This window comes from Silene latifolia, unplaced genomic scaffold (assembly GCF_048544455.1).
Source record: "Silene latifolia isolate original U9 population unplaced genomic scaffold, ASM4854445v1 chrun_scaffold_16, whole genome shotgun sequence".
In the NCBI taxonomy this organism is placed as follows: Eukaryota; Viridiplantae; Streptophyta; class Magnoliopsida; order Caryophyllales; family Caryophyllaceae; genus Silene; species Silene latifolia.
The window spans coordinates 921,016-933,398 of record NW_027413123.1 but is presented as its reverse complement, the minus strand read 5'-3'; the positions used below and the strand labels follow the sequence as shown (position 1 = coordinate 933,398).

The following is a 12,383-nucleotide window of genomic DNA, read 5'->3' as shown; positions in this document are numbered from 1 at the left end:
GTGAAGGTGGAGGACGGGCGTCTTCTTGGGAAGACGCACGGGTTGTCATGCAGCGTGCTTTCTTCTTCTTTTCTTCCCTTTTCTTCATAAAATCCTTGGGGATTTCCTCGGAGATGCAAGAATCTTTTCTCATCATTGCCCATCTCCTATAATATGTACAAAGGCCTTCTAATCTTGTCTCTCCTTGATGCTTGATCATTGAATACAATCAATTTAGTCTCATTTTGCCATGAAAATGCAAGGTTTGGACTCCTTTCCTACCAAGGACACAAAACCTCAAAGAATATGCAAAACAAAGAACTAAAGACAATAAATGACCCAAATATGCACTAAAAAGCATGGGAACAAGGCTAATTCGGGGACTAAATATGCTCTAATTATGGTCACATCAAATATCCCCAAACCGAACCTTTGCTCGTCCCGAGTACAGAGGTGACAAAGACTAGGACCATTATTTAAACTAACCTAATAACATAGCCGATATGAGACAATTAGCGGGTCTCACTCCGCCCCTTCAACTCATAACAAGACAACCATGAGGTAGGATGCCTTCTTGCAAGGCAAGGTGGGTCTTGCCAAAATGGCGACACATCCAAACATTAAGCACACAAAATCAAATAATGGATGCATCTACAAAAGGAATAGCCACTTCCTCATCAAGTGGCGGAGTCAACTAAAAGGGAACAAATTTAAGAGCATGTATTCCGTCACAAATACTAGTTCAACAAATCACTAAGGCTAAGAGGATGACACTAAATCACCTCCAAATGGTGTTAAACTAGACTACTTTCGTCCTCAATTTCCAAATACTTTCGTCTAGAGCGATCGGATGGCGTGGAATGATGATCCCCATGATGCTAGTAGCACATGACATGACAAGTCTCGAGTTCTCTACAAAAGTAAAGGTCATGGATCGTCCCAAGCTCGATAAAGTGTCTTGACAAAAAGGCTTTTTGGGAATGAAATGCTCAAATCGTTGTAAACAAGGGTGGATATGAATAGCATTCAACAATTGACCTCATTCAACTTTCACATTTCAAGAATTAGAGATGGGGTTTGTCCCTTCCGTGCTAATGTCCTTTGCTTTCGCCAATCGCTTATTAGGCAACCGGTTAACCTCTAGACAATAGCTTTTCGGGGTGATAGTCACTCTGTCTTTGGGCGGTTGAATTCACAACCGTGTGGGCGCCCAATTCAGTGGATCCATCTCCAAAGCACATCAAAGTGGTACGCCTCCATCAAAACGACTAAAATTCTCAACATTTCAACATTTCAAAACATTTGAGGTTTCCTTGGCAGTAAAACGTTTCCACATAACAAAATCCTTGAAATGAGCACTTCAAACTTATTGATAGAAAGTATTTTTAGGTTGCCATACCACAAGGTCTATCAAGGTCACCTAGACAAGTTAACCAAGTCCACATCGCATCACGGGGTTGGATAGGTGACTCACATGCAAACCCTTGACTAGGCTTTGGGTCATGGGTCGAAAGACACTAGTATGACACAATCTAGGGTGTTTTACATCCATTCTAGTAGGCGAAGTTTTAACTTGAAAAAGTATTTGTAATGGCTTAATTGCTCTTGTCAAAGTTCCCAATTAGGCACTTTTCAAAACATTTCATCTAAATGCAACTATATGCCATGATGCAACTATTATATACATCCTAATGCAAGTGATTTTACCAACTAATATGACATATAAACTAAATGTAAGTCCTAAGTTCACATTGTTATACCACATCAATCAAAATAAAGCCACATAGTCATTAACATAAAGAGGAAAAAGGAGATTGGAAAGATCATACTGTGCGGTCTTCATTATCCTCATGTCTCGGATGTGGCGTAGTCGATCAATGTAAACAAGGGTAAAACAAACACAATATATACAATATATACATGACTACACTACAAAGGAAATGAACTTGTTTTTGGTTTTTCAAGTTTCAAATTTTTATGATTTTTCGAAATTTTTCAATTTTTTGGATTTTTTGAATAAAAGTTAAGTTAGAATTCCCCATCCCCACACTAATATGGGCATTGTCTTCAATGGCCAAAATGATGGGAAATCATGCAAGCATGATGCATGAATTCTACACTAAATGCAAGCTACACTAATCTACACTACATGATGCATGAGTTTTTATTTATGACGGAGAGGATAATTTAGATTACCTCCTGTTGTGTATGTATGTACTTCCCCAAACCGAGTTAGACATTATTGCTACTGTCCTAAGGTTGGGTGTAGTTCATGCACACACTATGCAATGCATGAAACTAAATTTGTCATTTTGGATTTTTTAAAAGTGGGAACAATAAAATGAGAACACCTCAATGGGGCCGAGGTGTTAGTCCTCTATGGTGCTAGGACTACTCCAACAATGATCAAGATAAATAAATAAAACAAAGAGAGAAATAGACAAACCTCAAGAGGGTAGGAGCCTCCAAAGATTGCTAATCTTCCATCATATCATCACTATCATCATCTTCCTCAATAGAAGTGGACACATCACCACTTCCTTCTTCACTTTGTTGTTCACTTTGTTCATCATCCTCTTCTTCTTCTTCACTAGCCTCTTCATCATCATTATCCTCATCAACCGCATCACCAACAACCTCATCGTCACCCGGACTCTCATCCCTAGATGCACTCGGAAAGAAGACTTCCCTATCTGCCCAACTAGGCAAAGGACATGAAGGATCAAGTAGTCCTTGCCTAGATAAATGAAGGAGGGGTGGATATTGGGCTAAGTAAGCATCTTCCCGATCCTTGAAAGCTTGCTTGTGCATCTCTTGCATAAGAAGAGTCATATAATCTTTGCTTGCTTCAACACCTTCGGGTTTGAACTCTTGGTACTTGAAAGGATAGGGTGGTGTGACAATGGAAGAAGAGGGCATTTCAATTTCACCCTTTTGTTGTCGGATAATGTACTCGGCCTCTTTTGAAAGGGGAAGGAGATAGTTGGTCCGGTGGACACTTAAACGACAAATCTTCGAAGGCAAAGTAAAAGATCTAGCCTCACTAGTGAGCCACCCATACTTGGTGTCAAGAGGGTTATGAGAGACCCACTTGTACTTGTTTATCATAGTATCAATATCAATGAGATGACCACCCTTTTTCGCCACATACTTGTTATCCTTGTTGAAGTTCGGATCAAAGTATTTAGCCAAAAGAGTGACTAGACCTCCATTCACAATGACGGTATTGCCTTGCTTCCCACAATCAAAATTTAGCCATCTATCCACCAAAAGCCTTAGAGAGTTGAAAGGCTTGGTGAATTCTCTTCCAATATTTAAGGCCGACTCAAGAAGAACAAAATCGAGCTTGGTAAAGTGGTTGGTGTCTTTTCTTGCAATGATGGTGTTTCCTACGACCTTGTGCCACACTCTAATGCCCGGATGGTGGACTAATAGAGCGCGACTAGCATGATAGTTCTCAAATTTCCTTCCGGAAATCGCCTCCTAAAGAGGGTCGGGGTCATATTTGCCAACATTATTGAAATAACTCGGTGAATCACTAAGACCCAATGCTTTACCCATTTACTCAAAGGAGATGCGCCTACTAACATTAGCTAGGCGGAACTCGATGGTTTCCAAAGTCTCTACCTTATTGACTTTCAAAGAACTCAAGAATTCTAAGGTAAGGGAGGGGTATGTCAATTCTTTTGTTGTAAACAATTTCTCCAACCCCATGGCTTTAAAGAAGGCTCTAGTTTGCTCAAGGACACCCAACTTATCTAAGGCATCTTCACAAATAAACTTGGTGGATAGAAATGATTTTCTAGCAAACTTGGCAAAAGTGTCCCTATGGGATTTGGAAATGAAAATTACCTCCGGATAGTTCGAAAGTTGAGCAATTTCCGGAGTAGTAGATGTTGTTGCTTCCATGGGAGGTTGTTCTTGTTGCACTTCCAAGTTTGGGCTAGCTACCACCATAGCCAATGCTTTCTTTGCTTGAAGACTCTTTTGTCTTGATGAGAGTGCCTTTGCTTTTGGTGCCTTTGTTGCTCCTTTTGTCCTTGCCATTGATGCTTGAACCAAGAAAAGAGTAAAAAATCTTCAATTTGTAGTGTACCCAAATCGATTTAAAGATGAAAGGTTTTGCCTTTATGAATTCAAAAATGGACTCAATGGTTGAAGATTTTGTGCTTGGTTTTGATTTTTGTTGAAAGAGGAGTGATTAATTTTTGTTAAAAGGATGTTTTGATTTGATTTTGATGAATGTATTTGAGGAAATCTTGTTTTTGTGATGGAGAGGATGAGGGTTTTGAGTTTTGAGTTATGGGGTTTGTGGGTAGTGTTTTTGAATGAAGAAATGAAGAAATGAATGTGGGATGGGGTTTATAATAAACCCGAAAAATTTGAAATGCAGGGGGAGACGGGCGGCTTTCCTTCGGGACGCCCGGATTCTGTCTGTTCTGGGTTGGGAAATCTCGCCTAAAGACGGGCGTATTTTAGGAAAGACGGACGGATTTGAAAATGCGGGACGGGCGTCTTTCAGAGAAGACGGGCGGATTCCTTTCCAGGGATTTTTCTTGTTTTTTTCTCAGCCAAAAGACGGGCGTCTTCTCTTTCAGGACGAGCGTCTTTATGAAGACGGGCGGATTCTTTGCAGGACGCCCGGATTTGCTAACAGTCCAAAAATTTCAAAAATTCAGCTCATGAAGGACGGGCGGATTCGGACCAAGACGCCCGGGTTGCTCGAAGACGGGCGGATTCTCTTGAAACCGCTCGGATTCTACCCCTTTACCCTGGATTCGATTCATCCGTGTACCTTGCATATCCCTTGTCATTTTTCATTCTTCAAAATCTCGTGTTCTTCATTGTGGGGGCACTACTAAGGCATGAATAGCCTAGGCAATTGTTATCCCCACACTAAGCTAAAGCACTACACATCAATTGAAATCATTAGTCCCTCCCTCACTTCTCTCAAACATGATAATTATCTTGATCAAGGCATAAAAATCCAAAAATGACAAAAATGCAAATTAAGAATTAAAATGCGAGTTAGGGAGTTAGAAATATTTACAAATGGTGGTTTAGGGAGGACTCCACCAAACTCTCATTCTTGATGAGATGTCAAGGGGGCATGTCCAAGGTGTTGTTGATGTTGCTCAACACCTTGAAAAAGTAATCAAAAGCTTGTTCATTGTCGTGATAAAGTTCTTCAATAGATCTTTGCCCTTGTTGTCGGTCTTGATCGATAGCATTACCAATATAGGGATTGAAAATCCCTTCAAACTCATCGTCCCAAAGACCACACACTTCATCTACTTGATCACTAAAGATCTCTTGAGTTGATAGAGACAACTCTCCCATTATCTTGTTTTGGCCAATGAGGCCATCTTCTTTATTGCTTGACTTTGGTGAGCTTTGCAAGCTCTCTTTGTTACAATTTACTTGCTCTTTGAATGGAGCATCTTCAATTTTCTTCTTCCATTGGAGTTCCGACTTCTTCCTATCATCCTTCCGGCGATAATGATCAATCATAAAACATGGTTCATGCAAACGGGGAGCTCTCATAGTCTTGTCAAGATTGAAAGTTATACTCTCATCTCCCACTTCTAGAGTAAGCTCTCCATGTTTCACATCAATCACCGCACCCGCGGTGTGTAAGAAAGGTCTTCGTAGAATGATTGGAATGTTGGAATCTTCTTCCATATCAACAATGACAAAGTCCACCGGGATGAAAAATTTCCCAATTCGCACGAGAACATCTTCCCATATCCCTAATGGTGTCTTCGTCGATCTATCGGCCATTTGGAGTGTAATATTGGTGCATTTAAGCTCTCCCATCCCCAACCCTTTTACTCACCGAGTACGGCATAACACTCACACTAGCCCCTAGATCACATAAGGCTTTGTTGATCGTGGTGTCGCCAATGGTACACGGTATTGAGAAGCTTCCCGGATCCTTGAGTTTTGGAGGTGAACTCCCTTGAAGTATTGCACTACTCACCTTAGTGAAGGCGATAGTCTCAAGCTTCCGGATCGACTTCTTCTTTGTGAGGATGTCTTTCATGTATTTCGCATAGGCCGGCACGTGATTGATTAATTCCGTGAAAGGAATTGAGACTTCCAAATTCTTCACAATTTCCATAAACTTTCCAAGTTGGTCATCAAATTTGGGCTTGGCTTGACGACTTGGAAAAGAAAGTCTAATCACAATGGGCTCCTTCTCCTTGACCTTGTCTTCATCTTTCTTTGAGATTTCTTCTTTTGATGATTCTCCATCTTTGGAGTTTTGCACAATTTCTTCCTTGTCACTAGCTTCCACAACTTCATCCTCAACTTGCTTCTTCAGTGCTTCATACCTTGTACCACTTCTCAAGTGAATGGCACTAACCGTTTCATGTCTTCGGGGATTACTTTGAGGTGGTAATTGCCCCTTTTGTCTTTGTGAGCTTGAAGATTCTAGTTGAGTCAATTGGATTTCCAACATTTTGGTGTGAGCTAGGATGTTGTTGATGGTGGTTTCCTTTGCTTGACTATCTTTTTGCATTTGAGTGAAAAATTCTTGTTGATTCTTTTGCATTTGAAGGACCCCTTTTTGAACATCAAAACCTTGGTCATTTTTTTGATTGTATGGAGATTGATTTTGGTAACCTTGGTTTTGGTTGAAAAAGGGTCTTTGATTTTGGTTTCTCATGGGAGGTGGGGTGTATGTTGTTTGAGGGTTTTGAACATTTTGGCTTTTGTATGAGAGATTTGGATGGAATTTGGTGTTTTCATTGTAATAGTTGGAATAAGGGGTACCACTCTTGTCTGCTTGGAAAGCATTCACTTGTTCATTTGTTCCCCTACATTCACTTGAGTCATGTCCCAAAGTTCCACAATTCTCACATATCCCACTTGGGATTGATGAAGATGCCGTCATGGCATTAACATGATGCTTTGGTGATTTTGAGGCTTCTTCAAGTCTAGCCATAACTTTTTCAAACTTTAAATTGATTGTATCAATGTGAGCACTGAGTTGAGCACCCAATTGAGTAACGAAGTCCACTTCATGCTTTCCTCCTCTAGTAGCCTTGCGAGGTCTACTATATTGTGAGTTATGGACCGCCATTTCCTCAATTTTGTTCCAAGTTTGATTGTCATCAACTTCGGTGAACATTCCATTTGATCCCATGTTGAGAATGTTCCTTGAATCTTCATATAGACCGTTCCAAAATTGTTGTACCAAGAACCACTCGCTAAGTCCATGGTGAGGACATGAGCGACAAATTCCTTTGAACCGCTCCCAAGCTTCATACAAAGATTCTTCATCCCTTTGCTTAAAACCCGTAATTTGAGCTCTTAGCATGTTAGTCTTTTCCGGTGGGTAGAATTTTTTGTAGAAAGCTAGAGCCAACTTCTTCCAAGAATCAATTCCGAGAGTGGCCTTATCAAGGCCCTTCAACCATTGTTTCGCGGTGCCAATTAGAGAAAAAGGAAATAAGACCCATCGAATTTGGTCTTGAGTTACACCGGTTTGAGAAATCGCATCACAATAGTCACAAAAGGCCTCCATATGAGAGTGAGGGTCTTAACTAGGCATCCCCCCAAATTGGCTCCTTTCGACTAATTGGATAAATGCGGATTTGGCAATGAAATTTCCGGTTAGATGTTGTGGTGTGGGAGTACCATTGGGTAGGTTCTCCTCGGTGGGTACGGAATGTGATGAAAACTTAGGCATTGTGGGTTGATTTTGTGTTGTATTTTGTGTTGGGTTCTCCTCACCTTCTCTTGCAAAAGGGTTGATGAACTCAATAGTTGGTTGAATATCTACAACCTCACTAATACCTCTCAAATTTCTCCTAGCAAGTCTTCTATTGGTTGTCAAAGTTCTTTTAATTTCACGATCAAAGGGTAACAAATCATCTTGTGACCTTCTAGACATGCAAAATATCAAACAACTTGAAAACAATTAGAACAAACCTTGAGGAGTTTTACTTCCTCAAGGCAAAGAAAGACACAACTAATAACAATATAAGAAAATCTAAATCAAGTTAACACCGTCCCCGGCAACGGCGCCATTTTTGGCCGGACTAAATCTTTTCGGAAACTTGTCGTTAGGAGCACCTAGACCAAAACACAATTTATAGCTTCACAAACAACTCTACAATTAGTAAAGAGGCAAGTAAAGGTCGGATCCCAAGGGACGGGAATTGAAATGAGATTTCTATTGAAACTAGTGGTGTCTTAGGGGTGTCACAATTTGGGTTGATGTAGAAGGTCACTAAACTAAATAGCAATGAAAGTAAATAAGCAAGATGAATTCAAATGGTTGTAAACAATTGATAAAAAGCACTAGGGTATCATGGGGTCATAGGGGAATCATGGGAATTGATCATACAAACATGTTCTCAAATTATAAGCAAGCAATTATTGTTGTGATGGATTGAGTTGAGTTATATCTTACAATCCTAGGAAAGTTTGGGTCCCGGAGCCGAATCGATTAGATTGTACAACACCTACAAGTCGACTTAGTCTTCCCTACTCAACAACATGCATGGTCTAATGAGACTCGAGTTGGTTTATATCTTACAAGTCTCATTGAAAAGGTAGGTGATGGGTAAAAATGCAAGTATTCATAGGCTCGCATTTCATCAAACATAACATATGCATGAGTTGAGATCAAAACAAGCAAGCAAATAAACCATGAAAGCATATTAATTTAAGCATGAATCATTCCCCATGTTGGTTTCCCCTAATTACACATTAACCCTAGCTATGGAACTACTCACTCATTATCATGTTGAACATGCTAGCAAGGTTGTCAATCATACCAACAAAGTGAAACATGATGAACAAATGAAAGTAATTAGCAATAATTAAAACGGGATTAAGAGAATTATACCTACTAATGATTCCAATAATAAAGCAAAGAATAAAAGAAGTTCTTGATGCTTGATTGAGAGGTTGTCAATCTCCCAATAATAACCCAAATAATCTTCAATTACCCAAAATAAAGGATGAACAAAAGAGAGATTAAGGAAATAAAACTTGTAGTAAAACTTGATTAATTGTTGATTACAAAACTAAAGAGAGATTTGATTGATATTAACTACTCTAAGAATTGATAAGAAGAACATGCTCTTCCAATTAGACTAATGAGGTATTTATAGTGGAAATTAGGTGGATGCATTAGGGTTAACTAAGGGCTTAAATGACGATTAAGTCCCTACTTAGGGAAACGCCGGTATTTTCTGAAGGATGGGCATCTTTCTTGAAGCTTGAAGAAACGAATTTGCGCTGTCTTGGAATCCGTGCGTCTTAGGTTCGGGACGGCCGGATTCTATTGTCTCTGCCCGGGCGTCTTTGGGAGAAGACAGACGTCTTCTGGGGTTGCTGCCCGGGCGTCTTTGGTAGAAGACGCACGGATTGTGAAGGTGGAGGACGGGTGTCTTCTTGGGAAGACGCACGGGTTGTCATGCAGCGTGCTTCTTCTTCTTTTTTTCCCTTTTCTTCATAAAATCCTTGGGGATTTCCTCGGGGATGCAAGGATCTTTTCTCATCATTGCCCATCTACTATAATATGTACAAAGGCCTTCTAATCTTGTCTCTCCTTGATGCTTGGTCATTGAATTCAATCAATTTAGTCTCATTTTGCCATGAAAATGCAAGGTTTGCACTCCTTTCCTACCAAGGACACAAAACCTCAAAGAATATGCAAAACAAAGAACTAAAGACAATAAATGACCCAAATATGCACTAAAAAGCATGGGAACAAGGCTAATTCGGGGACTAAATATACTCTAACTATGGTCACATCACCTTCCTTGATCATGAATGAGTCATGTTTATAGTAGTGATCTAGGTGGTGTCTTGGGTCCTATTGGGTCGGAGTATTGGTTTCTTTTGGCATTTGCACATAAATAAGAGGTTTTGAAAAAGAAATGAAAAATAAAAGAGAAAATTAGAAAAGTTTTGAATAATTCCAAAAAAAAAGTTAGTTTGTGATTGTAAATATTTGTTCTAGAAAGAAAAGAACAAGCAGCACCCCCTACTCATCATTTACGGGGGTAGAAAAAGCCGTTGCTAGAATAAGAGGTCTTAAGATGGTTTTCCAAGTGAGTCGGGTTTACACAATTTTTGCATGAATTTGGGATACAAATTCTTTGTTAGGGTGTAGACGTTATTCATTGTGTGCAAATAAGGGCCGAGTTGAAAGGTTTGTATAAAGGTTCTAACATTTTTCCAATTTGAGTCGGGTTTATATAATTTTTGCATAGTCTTGGGTAATCAATTCTATGTTACGGTATAGACGTGTCTCATGTGTTGCAATAAGAGATGGAAAAAGCGGTATTTTGGTTATTCTTGATTTGAACCTCACATAACCAAATGTTGCTTGCAACAATCCCGTTTCGTCCTTCTCCCTAGCCCCGATACAACCCTTGTTTCATATTATGTACATTTTCCCCTTTTTTGCATCTCACTTGGTCATAGGATTGTCTAACACTCTAGATTGCGGACACGTTCTCGCGAGTCGTAGTAGTTGAGTGTTTTGAGTACTTTTTGTACACATAAAAACACCCATTCTTTAAATGAGTGACGAGTGAAATCCGAGAGGTTGTCGATGGTCCAAGTCCCTTTAGCCATGGGTCTTTTTTGGTTGAATCTTGCGCGTGTCGTGTCATTCTTGGAGGACTAGCCTTGCTTCTCATTTTCCCCGGCTTAGAATGTGTTTCTTTGGCTTGCGTGAACATATTTGGGTTGCTCGTGCCACGTTTAGGGAGTTGGCACCTCGTTGAGGTTTTGAGACGGTTTCACCTAACCTAGACCTTTCAATTTTTCAAAGCAAAACCCTTCGCTTAGATGAGGAAAGCGGTTGACTTTTTGATTTATGCATCTTATGATTGATTACGTGCTTAAATGTTGGATGTGTCTAGATTTTCCGCAAGCCCCCACTTGCCTTGCATCGGAATGCATACCTCATTGTTGTTTCGGTGTGAGTTGAGGGGACGGAGAAGGCCCGTTAATTGCCTTTCATCGGATATTATTACTTTAGCTAGTCTTTTTTATTATGGGTCTTAGTTTAGTTTAAATGAGCTTACTCGAGGAAGAGTAAGATTTAAGTGTGGAATATTTGATAAGTATAATTTTAGTGTCATTTTTACCCCATATTTAATCATTTATTTGACTTGATTTTGTGCACTTCAATTGACGTAATAGATCATTTTATTTACTAATTTATAATAACTAGTATATATCCCGCGCAAATGCGCGGTTTTTTAAATAGGAATATTAAAGCAAATAACAATTATACAACTGATATTTTAACTCAATTTGAAATTCCATTGTAAAATTTATTATTATTATTATTAATGTTTTGTATTAATGGGTGAAAACGAAAAGTTCACTATAATCCATTTGTTGATATGATATAATGAAAGCCCAATTACAGATATAATATAATAAAAGCCCAATAATAGATATGATATAGTGAAAGCCCAAATATAGTCAAATTCATTTAGGCGGGAAATTTTTAGAGTTTTCTTATTCTTTTAGTATAAGGGGGATTAGTTGCATTAGTTATATTTAATATATAGTCGGGTTTTTATATAATATTAGTATTTAATAGTTTAATTTTAATTATCGCGAATAAAAGTATATTTTTGTCGGAATTTGGGTTTCACATTCGCTATGTGATCTTGTAGGTACGAGTTCGTGAGGAAGGTCATAAACCGAGTCGGGTTCGCGAATAAAGGAAGGGAAATTGACACAGAAACCGATTGAAGTAAGACGAGTCAAGAGGAGTTTTGTGCTAATCAAATGGAACAAAGCTCAGCTGAAACCCAAGTCAACCCCACACATTTTTTTGCTCACGGCTGATTCAATTCATTGCATGCTCATATGCAATCACCATTACCCACCAAAAATCCGTATTTCATCATCACAACTCACCATTTTTCATTGCTCTACATTCCATCATCATCACCAATCCCCTGCTCGTGTGCTCACCATCATTAATCAACAACAACAGCAGCAGCACCCCAGAAACATCACCATCATACTCACCTTCCTCAACAACAGAGCCCGACACCGACTCCAGCAGCTTCATCTCGACAGTAACCGTGGCTGCCCAGGCAAATTCGACACCATACCAGCCATTAATTGTCCACCACAGTCGCCTGAAATCGGAACCCGACATTACCTCTGAACTGAAACCCGAAACCCGCACCTGCAAACCACTAGCAGCGACACCACTATTTCAACCACGATCACCATCAATTTCACCCTCCATTAACAAACCCGCGACAACCTTCAACAACAATCGTTCACCACCTTCATCTCGCCTCACCACCATTCACACACCACCTACATTACACGACAACCAACAGCCCCGAATCGAAACCCGATTCGAAGCATCATCAACCCAGCAACATCCTCACATCAAAGCC

At 39.7% G+C, this 12,383-nt stretch overlaps 1 non-coding gene across 1 annotated transcript; it reads left to right on the top strand.

Moving 5' to 3' along the window:
- The first annotated feature begins 7,196 nt into the window (after positions 1 to 7,196).
- Positions 7,197 to 7,303, top strand: LOC141637368 (small nucleolar RNA R71). The gene has a single exon (XR_012541752.1). It is a non-coding gene; the product is annotated as a small nucleolar RNA R71 (small nucleolar RNA).
- Positions 7,304 to 12,383: the final 5,080 nt, after the last annotated feature.